Here is a 12,316-nt window from a genome sequence, read left to right on the forward strand (position 1 = left end):
GCTTCGAGCCGTGAGCTTCAAGAGCTCGAGTCGCGGTTCAAACTCTAAAGGCTCGAAGCTTTAAGGCTCGAACCCTGCAGCCGTGAGAGCTCTAGCCTTTAAAGCTCCAGTCTTCAAGCTCGAAGGCTCGAGTCGTATAAATTGTAAGTAGCGAAGTGAATATGTTATATCTTAAATCGGTTAAATCGCCTTTATAATCTGCTCGGTTAGCTCAGTCGGTACACTGCTGTTGTACGACAATGATCAATTAATTTTATGTTGAGAAACGTTCAGACCAAGAATGTAGCGAGCAGGAACGCTACAAATGTTATAATAAAACCAGATAATATACTGAAATTTATATTACAGTGATTGCGTTGTTCTTTTTGTGTTTTATCATAATTTTGTCAAAGAGTTCTGTTACAAATGACTACACTTACAAAAAAAATACTATTGCATAGTTTTGTACTTTTATTGTATTATTAAAACAGGGATCCAACCAATTGGTGGAATCATCAAAAAGGATCTTTCTCTGTGTTTAATTTTAACGTTTTACAATAGTGGTTGCACGAAATAAGATATAATATCAAGGACTTGGAGTTCACTTCGTTACTATTAAACACAAGAGCCTGCAGCTTCGAGGCTCGAACCTCAATGCTTGAACCTCGAACTTCGAGAGCTCGAGCTTCATATGTTATTAGCCTTAAAGGCTGAGTCATTAAGGTTAAGGCTTAAAGCTTTGAAGACTCGAGCTTTATACAACACTAGTTTCGAAAGCTTCTAGCCTCGACGGGGGTTGCTGAACCCTGTCGCCGCGGGGAGGCTATTTTTAACCGGTATCGGGGCCGAAATCGAGAGGAATACGATACGCAATCGATAATTTTAATGTTACCCATCGATGGGCAATTATTATCGATTATAACTCGGTGTCATACATATTGATAAGGGCCAGGGATGGGCCGCGTTTTACATACGAATCGGCGAGTGTGCACACGACACGATCGCCCCCACGGAATACCAATGAGCCTACACCAAAAATCCAATCGAACAGAGTTCAATCCACGACCTAGAAAATCTTCAAGAATCACAATCCCTTAGCTTTTCACTAAATTTTTTATCTAACTAGCTCCCTAGTAACAGGCCTAGTAACTTTGGTACCTGTACACTTCCTGTTAGACCAGTAACGCGGGAAAAAATTTTGCAAATCCTCTCCAAACTGTGAATGTAGCGATAATGGGGGTTGCATCGTTTGTAGAAGTTAGGGGGTGGGAAAGGTAGTATGTTCCTTCGTGTTCTTTGATAACGAAGCACCACGTGCATTCGCAGAGCTTGCCAGCCCGTTACGTGTACACAGCAGGGGTGAACGAACCCCGAAATTTCTGGAGTTATTACGTGAACCCTTAAATTTCAGCACGCCTATTTGTATGCCGAGCAGATTCTTCGGGGGGCCCGTCAGTGGTGTCGATGGAACTAAATGACGGGGGGCAGGGGGAGAAGGTGTGTCTTACGGATATATGCTCGTTCGACATCGTTAATCGAATCGGCGGTAATTACGTACGTCGTAAATTTTAATGATCCTTAATCGGATCGACCGTAGACCGTGGCCCCCTTTTTAACGGCGATGTTTTGGGATCCCCTGGCTAAACACCCCGGTAGTAATAATAAAAAAGAGAAGGGAAAGAGACGGTCTCGGCAACAAATACCACGGAGCATGCGATATTTGTAAGTTTCGGGAAAACTGTTCTTTTTTTTTTGTTTCTTTCGAGCTGGAACCCGTTAAATATTGTTTTTCATTTCGGTTTTTCCTGCATTGATGGAGTTTTGAAAAGAGAGACACCAGATAGAGGGGCCCAGCGATAAAAAGACTTATAAACAAACCGAATTTCCTTTAAAAAAATGCGACATTAATCGTAAATATTTTGGAACGTGCTACGCATACCCGATGCGTACCAGATAGGATACATTACTGTTATAAAACCGACATATAACCGTTACGGAACCGATGTAAAATCGGTTCTGCAGAACCGTAACCGAAATCGATATAACCAGAAATGTTCTGTTCCTTACAACAGTTATTCAGAATATCCGTTCTTCATAACTGTTTCAGTCAGAACCGACATATAACAGTTTGAAACAGTTATTCTCGGAGCCGTTTCAACCCCTGCAATCAATTCAAATTTTTCCGCGTAGCAAAGCAGCAAAAACTCACACGTGAGTAGCCATATTGAATTAATTTTCAAATTGTCTCGACGCTTTTCAATTAAAATACTTGATGATATTTCGCGGTCAGGGCGGTAGATTTAAAACAAACTTCCATTAAAATTCAGCTTGAAAGAAAAGATGCAAGAAGGAGACGAATCAACAAATGAAGAAAGCTCGTTTCACCCTAAAGCTTATTTTACCCCGGCCTCCCTTACGAGGAACTCGACGGAGACGGGCTCGTGTCGAAGCGACTGGAGACAAATCGCCAGGTAGATCGAAGGGATCAATGAATTACAGAAGGAGGGACGATGCTCGCGCGCGAACAGGCGACGAGGATGCGCGAGAGCGTAAGATATTCCGCGTGTCGGCGAGGGGTTATCACGGGTTATCGAGGAGAAAGCCCTTCCCCCGTGTAACTCGTCGACTGACCGATTTACGATCGCCGCGAGTCCCGTTCCGTTGAAATCCACCGCCGCGTACGCGCACTTATCTAACAGAGTCGCGCTGTATGTTACGTAAAACAATTACGTTCGCGGGCCAGCGCTAAAGCGAGCACCGTGCACGTCCAACGTTTCCATCCCAAGTTACGGCGGACACGGCGCGCTATAAACTTCTCAATCGGCCCGTTAAAAACGATAACAATGGAGGGCTTGTGTGATACCAGCGGTTTTTCGAGCCATTGTCCGTTTTCTTTTGTGAAAGTCTGGCTGGCTGGTCTGCGAACTCGCCTGCACCAACGGCGCTCAAGCGCTTTGCTATTTCTCGGCCGCTGGGAGCTTGGGAACCGAGTAATGGACGAGGAAGATTGATTGCCTCGCGGTGGGGGCAGAAATTTTGTGAGGGCAGTGAGAGTTTCGGGGCCTCATCGATTTGGAGGTTTTTTTTAATTGATAAAGGGAGAAAGTGGTGGGTCGACTGCCCTGTAGTTTACAGAGCTGTCTGTCTTTGAGTATCTCGTGGGGAAGGGTTGATCTAAAGCTGCGAATCCACAATGAGATTTTACGCGAGACTTTTTTTTATCACGAGACAAAAATCTCAGCAACAACTAAATGTAAATAATCGAAATATTCGCGAGAGATGAGGGGTTTGAAAATATATCACGAGACTCGTGAAAGTGATTAAAAAATAAAACGGGAGACACGCACGTGAGACACGATATTTTTGTCTCATCGTGGATTAGCACCTTCACCGTTAATTAGTAATTATAATCAGAGGATCAGCTGGTGACTAAGGGCCATTTTCACGATTCTACTGCAACTCCTACCCTCTTATCATTCTCACTTGCTTTATCAGTTTAAGAGGAAGAGGATAGCAGAGCTCCAAGCTCGCTTGGAGGAACTGAGAATAAAGTTGCGGGGGTGGTCGTTGACCTTGGAAATTTGAATTTGTAAAATAGAAGATAGCGAACTTCCCAGGAAGTAAGTTGTTCCCCATTGAGCAGTGAGAATATAAATAATAAATCCTCAGCCCACTGTTCTCGCCAGGCGTATCTCGACCTTTCAAATCGCATTCTCCAACGAAAGCCTCGTCCTCGTCTGTTGCAGTTGAAGTTCATTAAAACCTCTCATTCGGAAGCGCAGCTCTCACGCGGTACTTTCCAGTTTCGGTTCGATTGAACGAGCACGGGAGACGAGCAGCCGCGAACTTCGACTCTCGCTGCTCCTCCCCCTTTCGAATTTCCTTTCATTCATCCGCGTAATCAGCCCGGCCCGCTCAATAGCCGGATACATTTTCCCGCCGGTAGGAAGCGACGACGGGGGAGGAAGAGAGAAAGCACGGAGAGAGGCCCCGGCTGCTTCCGGCGGGACAAGATGAAATAGAAATTATCCGTCGCCGGCGAAGAATTTCGCGCGATCGTGCGAAAGGAGAGTCGACCAGATGCGCTGGCGCGCGTTTAATTAGTCGGGGGGGGGGGGCCCAGGGTAATGAGCAAGGAGGAGGGGATGGTTAACTGGGAACGGGGTGATCGCGTTAGTGTAACGCGCGTGAGAGGAGATGCCTCCGCGTCGATGCTTAGCCAGATCTCCGCGAGATATTTAGGTTAACGGCCTTTCCTCCTTTCCTTCCTCTTTTCTGCCACCTTAACTAGCTTTTACTGGCTCCCGTTAACACGCAGCTAGGTCAGGGACGTGCCGCGGTTAGCATCTCTGCTCTCGCAGGGATTCGGTTTCTGCGAACCCCCTGCAGATTAAAGAACAAACCTTCTAGGGGGAAGATTCAGATTGGACCTTCTGGGGGCATGGTTGAGGGAGAAGGTATCGTGTCTTTTAATGCAGCTCGTGGTTTTGAGTAACTTCTGCGTGGGAGGAGGTGAGTGAAACTTCTTTTCAAAGGCAGGGTCGACCGCAGGGGTGTTCAGAGGGTGCGAGGCAACCGGGCTGTACAGGGGCCTCAGAAAATAGAAGAAAAGAGAAAATAACAAAATAAATAAATGAAACCCAAATCTTTTTTATTTGATTGAAATTGATTTAAGGGGTCAGTCCACTGTGACGGTTTGAAAATTAAGCTCTTTTAAAGATTTTTTTCTGCGTTGATACAACATATAATGCAATAAATCTTTTTGGTATTCATTAAGCTACTCTTATATTATACTAAAAAATTTAAAGAATTTGTTTTAATTTGTTTTAAAAACTTTAAACGCGATTATCTCAAAGCAACAGATGTTCGACTGGTACAGGTGATGGAAGAAGAACTATTTGACCAATCAGTCTGCAATTTTTACAAGTTATTGAGCACATCAGTGGCTATGACCGGGACCACGGAAAGCTTTTTGGATTAACCATTTCATATTTTTTACAAGGCAAAATGGTTGAAAAATTCACCATATTTCGACACTTAAATTTCAAGAAAAAAAAATATTTACGTTGGACATTCCGTTTACTAAAAAATAAATCCTAAAAAATGACAATTTTTCACGACTTCACAGTGGACTGACCCCTTAATATTCTAAACCGACTTGAACTTCGCGCTCTAAACTTACAACTGGCAATACTACGTGCACACCACAATTGTGTAAAAAAAGAAATTAGAATATAATTTCTAATATAATAATCTAATACGGCAATAAAAAAAGTCATATATTTAAACAGGTTAATGTTTATTTGCTTACCTCTTTTAATTTCTTATTTCATTTCCCTTATTGTTATTATTATCCTCTTTTCCTGAAAAGATGTTACGCATCTTTTACCGCGGAGAAATTGTTTGGGGCCCCAAGATATTTCTTGCATCCGGGCCCCTTTGTAGAGAAGAGCCCGTTTTATCTCGAATAATAAATTAGAGCTCCCTTCAAAGTCTACCAGCAGTTTGGAATTTTTATATTTGGGGCCCAAAAGAGACCGTGGACTGGGGACTAAAGACAGTAGCGCGCTTGAATGTTATTCGAGAGATTAAAGAAGGCTTACGTACACCTGTGCATATTTTCAAGTAACCCCCATTATAAATGTAACCGTTTTCGCGTGAAACGTTATGCAAGAGTAACGACAGCAAGAACGATATTCTCGCCGCTGAAAGGAAGCGTGCGAGAATGGCAAAGGACGCAGAAACGTGGCCCCATAAACGTTAAAAAAGCTAAATAGCGGCGAGTGCGCGGCACTTAACCGCGAACGAAATTCCCGTCGTTCCGGAATGCATTCCAGAACTCGTTATTAAAATGCCTGCTTATTATCTACACCGTATTTACAATTAGGAAGCATGCCACTCGCGGATGGCCTCGAATTAACGGCCGCTGATAACCAAGCCGTTACAAAACCGTTTTTACGCCGGGACTATGGCCATCCGCTGGAAAACCTGCACGAGTTACGTTTACGAGGATCCAAGATGGTCCTCCTGCCTGAACGTTGCGGTTAGAAATCGATGGACGCTAGACTGTCCCATCAGTTTGCATTAATTGATGGCACATGTGCATAAATTTTCCTTTTTCTGTCCCATTAATTCCTTCCTCCAATGTAGTTCACCACCTCCTAACATCAGAGCCGGCGCGAGGCGATTCAGCGCGTTCTCCGCGGCCTCGCGGTTTTAAAAAGCGCCCGCGGTCCACGAAAAGCTCGGTGTAAATTTTGCTGGGCCTTATGCACAGATATTTATTATTATAAAATTTATTTAAATGGCTCCGCAGTCCACGAAAAGCTCGGCGTAAATTTTGCGGCGTCTTACGCATAAATATTTGCTATTATAAAATATATTTAAAAAGCCCCGCGGTCCACGAAAAGCTCGGCATAAATTTTGCTGGGCCTTATGCACAGATATTTATTATTATAAAATTTCTTTAAATATCCCCGCGGTTTATGAAAAATTTGGCGTAAATTTTGCTGGGCCTTATGCACAGATATTTATTATTATAAAATTTCTTTAAATGTCCCCGCGGTTTATGAAAAATTTGGCGTAAATTTTACGCTCTTGTTCCGCTCTCATTTAAGTACCGTTTAAAATAATTACCATTTCATGCGGCGTTTCCCGCTGAAAGCAATTTTCCCTTCAACTTCCTCCCCTCTAAAATCATAAAAAGGTGGCACGTGCCAATTTTCCGCTAGGCCCCTCGATTCACTAAACATTACCGACGTGCTATTTCCATGCTCAGATTCGCCACCTGTTTTGCTCGTGTTATAGAAATTTTATCGCGTCAGGCTGATGGAATGGTCCAAAGTGAAACTGGTCCAGTTTCAAGAGCTGAATAGCTCCGCAGCTTCTTATTTTCGAGGAACGACTTTCTTCGAAGAAGCCGGAGATTACCAATGCGCTCTCGAATCGAACAGTTCGCCTCCTGTGCGCACGAGATTAGAGTGTCTTTAAAACACATTCTGCGGGGAGATATAGGTTGCTGGAGTAACAGGATTCGTTAACTGGACTGTAAATCGCGGAGAGTCGCTAAAGATACTGGCCAGTGCTTTTACGATCGCGGGGCATTGCGCTATCGCGAAGTTTCTTGCCGAAGTGGACCAAGGCATGAGCTTGAAGATGGGAATTTTAAGCGCGCTGTAACTTCTGTCTAGGATGTCTTTTAATCTAAAGTATGGGCGCTTTATAGTAAAGTCTCTTTAGTTTTTATGAGAACAAGTGCGCGCGTAAAATTTAACGAGAATTTGTTAAAAACGAGTCCCCCTCAGTTTTACTCTGATTCTACTTTTTAAACGATTTTATTCAGCTTCGATCCTCTGTTTGTATGATGCTTGTATGTACAGTGACTCGCATTAATATTCGGACACTTTTTAAAATCGCATAACTTTTTTAGAATTGATCCAAACAACTTGAGTTCTTTTGAGAAGCTAGAAGGATTAGTTTGCTAACTGACGCGTTTCGTCGTTTTGGAAAAAAATGTATTTGGTTGGAATAGCGAAAAGAATAGTAAAGGTCGATTTTTAAACTTTTTTTGTGAGCTGTAATGAAAATTAAAAAAAAAACCGTTTGTAGATTGCAGTAAGTTGTATACGTGCCTAAAATTTCATCAAAATCGGTTAACGTTGCTCCGAGTTACAAAAAACTAAAAAATAATTCTTTTCTCGTACTTCAATTTTTATGGTGTTATATTATTTTAAATAAAATCGTTAAAATTAAAGTATAAAAAAAGAATTATTTTTTAGTTTTTAGTGCATTTTAATATAGTTTTTACTACATTCTTAATAAAATCGTTTAACATAAAATATTTTTTTTTTATATATTTTTTATTCTCATTGTACCATTGTTTTGTGTATAGTTTTTCTTTCTTGAGGTTGGAGGGAAACTTTTGTTTTTAACGTTACGTAAGCGTGACGCAACCGTGATTTTCGTTACAATTACAGTGGAGAACGCACTGCCGTGGCAGGGGACACGGTTCGGTAATTAATTTAATATCCCGGTCGGCAGCGGCTGTCGCCCTTGACACCGGAGTTTCGCCAGATGAGCACGGACAATGCGCGCCTTGAACTCCTCCTTGCAAAACCTTTCTCGTAAGGGGCGCGTTATGTTATAGATTAAAGACTTCCGTCGATGCCTTTTCATTCACGGCAGGCCTGGCTGGACGTAACTGAAGGGGACGAATGTCCGTCTGTCCATTCAGACGTATTCAGAGAAACGATCGTTTCCCCTGGGTCAGACGAAACTTAATTGGCCCCATAATTATTAACTCTGGCACGTCCAGGGAAGAATGAGCTCACTGTCTGACCAGGACAGGAAGTAGCCTGCTCCGTATCAGTGGTACCTAGAAGAGATATAGCGAGGTTGTATTGTAAAAGCTGGGGGAGTTCTAAAGTTTACAGCTTTGAGATTTTGCGATATGAAATTTGCGAACTTTAGCTCTGCAAAGAAAATACCAAAGCTCAAAGCTGTGGAGTCCTAAAGTTCACAGCTAAAAACTTTGGAGCTCACAGAGCTCAAAGCTGAAAACTTTGGGGCTCCCAGAGCTCAAATATGAAAACTTTAGGGCTCCCAGAGCTCAAATATGAATACTTTAGAGCTCCCAAAGCTCAAAGCTGTAAACTTTGAGGCTCTCAGAGCTGAAATTTGAAAACTTTGGGGCTCCCAGAGCTTAAATATGAAAACTTTAGAGCTCCCAAAACTCAAAGCTGTAAACTTTGGAACTCCCAGAGCTGAAATCTGAAAACTTTGGGGCTCCCAGAGCTCAAATATGAAAACTTTAGGGCTCCCAGAGCTCAAATATGAATACTTTAGAGCTCCCAAAGCTCAAAGCTGTAAACTTTGAGGCTCTCAGAGCTGAAATTTGAAAACTTTGGGGCTCCCAGAGCTTAAATATGAAAACTTTAGAGCTCCCAAAACTCAAAGCTGTAAACTTTGGAACTCCCAGAGCTGAAATCTGAAAACTTTGGGGCTCCCAGAGCTCAAATATGAAAACTTTAGAGTTCCCAAAGCTCAAAGCTGAAAACTTTGGGGCTCCCAGAGCTGAAATCTGAAAATTTTGGGGCTCCCAGAGCTGAAATCTGAAAACTTTGGGGCTCCCAGAGCTCAAATATGAAAATATTAGAGCTCCCAGAGCTCAAATATGAAAATATTAGAGCTCCCAGAGCTCAAATATGAAAATATTAGAGCTCCCAGAGCTGAAAGCTGAAAACTTTGGGGCTCCCAGAGCTCAAATCTGAAAACTTTGGGGCTCCCAGAGCTCAAATATGAAAACATTAGAGCTTCCAGAGCTCAAAGCTGAAAACTTTGAGGCTCCCAAAGCTCGAAGCTGAAAACTTTGTGGCTGTCAAAGCTCAAAGCTGAAAACTTTGGGGCGACCAGAGCTTAAATTTGAAAACTTTAGAGATCCCAAAGCTCAAAGCTGTATACTTTAGGGCTCCCAATGCTCCTACAAGCTCGCTATATTCCTCCTACGTACCGCACTTATCAGCGAGTACCGAAAGTTGTCCCACTACCAAACTAACCCCAGGAAAACTGTACCATTAAGTCACCAAATTAATTGAACAGTTTTAACCCTCCCCCCGATAACGCTATCTCCGAGAAGTCAGGGGGGAGATATTTCCTGGTAATCGAACGTTACAACCCACTGTTGCTCTAATCACAGCTGCCACGAATCGTATCGCGTGTAAATTAATTGAAATCCACGGCGCACTATCATCGCGCACGGCGACGTTGCGCAACGCGCGGCCGCAAAGCGGGCGGGATCACGGTGTAAAAGTTAAACTGCCCACGATCGAAGGCTACCGTCGAACCGCAGCGTCGGCGTTAACAGACGTTAATCATAATGCTGCAGGCGGCCGTGTTTCGCGTGCACGCGGAGCGTGGCACGCGAAAACGGGAGGGGCGGCGGATAAAAAGGCGGGGACCGGTTTGTCTAGGGAGTAAAATTATCTACGACTTTCACGCGGATTTATCATAAGGCGTGTTTTCAATGAAAAGCACGCGATTCGTGATCAATTAGCACCGCCGAGGGTATCATTTGTATCGCGCTGGTATTTATCACGCCGCGCGGCTCGCAGAAGAGCGGACGTTTTTAATGGTGCAGCCTTAGAACGGCTCTGGCCTAGTTAATTGTCCGCCTTCCGCATTGTGCGCCCTGCACCTTCGACGTTAATTACGGATAGGAAACTCCTGGGAGTCTTCTTCGCCTTTGTAAAGGAACACCGGGAAACGGTGACACCAGGCTCGCTTTCTTTCGCTACTATTCCTCCTCCTTGTGCAAACGTCCCAGGGCAAACACTGCTAATGGGGAATTATCTCGTGCCCCCGTTCGTCAATTTCTTCAGTGAGGCTTCCTTATGCAGCCGAAGAGACATTGCTGTTACGGAATCGTGTCAGATTAGCATTTCAATTTTAATTATCTGAAGTGGAGTTTTTGAGAAATTTCAGGTCCTAATAGAGGAGGCCCTTTACAGTGCCTATGGGGGCCGTCTTTAAATTAGGTAAGGGTAATTTTATATTCCAACCCTCTCCCCCGGTCCTCGCGTTCGGTTTCGAGAAATTTAAACTAAAATTACTTTTCTGAAACATTAATAGATAGAATTTGTGTGTATTGAAAATTAGTTAAAAAAATATTACGTAAGATGCTACCTGAGCCCCCACCCTTATAAGAAAACGAAAGAAATTTGCGAAACACATTCCAAAAAGTCTTACGTAATTGGGCGGAGCGGAAAATTTAAATTTGAAGTTTCAGTTTTCCTGGGTGCGGGATAGTTGTCTTTTGATTAATCAAATACCACTGTAAAAAAATTTTGGAAAAATATTTATGTCTGCAGGTTCCTTTTTCTCCTAAAAAGGATCATATGATCCTTATTTGATTAATCTAAAAACAACTATCCCGCACCCAGGCCAACTGAAAATTCAAATTTAAATTTTCGCCTATATAGTATGATTATATAATAATTTTTAAGAGAAAAAGGAACCTACAGACATGAATACCTTTTCAATTTTTTTTTACAGTTGTGTTTGATTAATCAAAAGACAACTAACCCACACCCAGGCCAACTGAAAATTCAAATTTAAATTTTCGCGTATATAGTATCGCTCCACCCTATTACGTAATTTTCGGACGACCCCTATCCATTCTATTGTATAACAAGCAGACCTTATTCCACAGATATTCAAATTTTCTATACTTCCCTACCTTCTCGAGCCCTCCTTGTGCCCCACTCTCCCAGTCGTAAATCACATAAGCGTCGTCGCCGAGAGGACAACAGCGCCGTAACTCAATCCGATACCAAATTTCAATTCCCTTTGCCTCCGCTTGTCCCTTATCACCTCCAATAGGAAAGCGATACGGCAGCGGTTGATAAAAGAGGCCGCAAGTGGCACGGGGACGTTCACCTCAGGCTGATAACCGTTTCGGGTCGCGTTTCCCAATCCCCGCTAGCGATTCACGCCCTTCCATCGCGATAGCAGCGACGGTTTGCATAGAAAGGGAAGTCTGACGAAAGGATCGGGGGAACACGGTGTCCGAGGATCGTCACGGAGCCGTGGTCAGGAGCGACGAGCGGCGTCGCGGAGGAGGAACTAGGATGGCCGGCCGGAAGTGCTCCCCCGAAACCCAGTGCGGTGGTGGGGTTTTCTAAAGGCACGCGGGCCCGTTCGCTCGCGTTCACCCGGTTTCCTGCCTCTACGGTGAAAAGAGCATAACAGTTCGCCGTGTGGCAGCCACCACTTAACCACGTCACGGGGGACAGGGAAACCGGCGATACCGCGTTCGCCAATTAAAAGTGGAACGTCGCGACGTCCTCGAGGTCTACTTACAAGTCGGCCCCAATCTTTGTTCCTCCAGTAATCGTGTATTCCGTCCCCGTTTTTATCTAAGTATTCCACGAGGCTGATAATGCAGTGGCGTACGCGCGAGTGCGTTCGGTGGTTCACTCTGGATTAACCCGGGAACCGAAGGAAATCGTATCCGTTTCGGGGATCGATCGACCGCGGACCAGAACGGTGAAAGTAGCGCGCGAACTCGCCTCCGCGAGCGCGTAATTGCTCTCCGCCTGGCGTTCTATCTTTGGAGCCCGTGCGAACAAGCCGCGCGGATATTTTCTGGGCTTCTCAGGCGCAATTACGGGCAACGGTTTCCATCGCGGGCCCGCGAAAACGGAGCGGCTCTATTATGGACACAGTGTTTTCGAGCGTGCGCCTAAACTGGGCGAGGAGAATTCGCGCGGAATTACTGTACCCAGTGCTCCCTCTCGAGAATGCTTTCTCGAGAATTCCTCGAGAAATTTTATAATTGCTT

General features: G+C 44.0%; 1 protein-coding gene across 2 annotated transcripts in view; it reads left to right on the forward strand.

The window, feature by feature from the left end:
- The window catches only part of LOC143367519 (ankyrin repeat and BTB/POZ domain-containing protein 2), a 34,267-nt gene that overhangs the window by 8,141 nt on the left and 13,810 nt on the right, over nucleotides 1-12,316 (forward strand). The window lies entirely within an intron of this gene.

The sequence above is a fragment of the Andrena cerasifolii genome, chromosome 3 (assembly GCF_050908995.1).
Source record: "Andrena cerasifolii isolate SP2316 chromosome 3, iyAndCera1_principal, whole genome shotgun sequence".
Taxonomy (NCBI): Eukaryota; Metazoa; Arthropoda; class Insecta; order Hymenoptera; family Andrenidae; genus Andrena; species Andrena cerasifolii.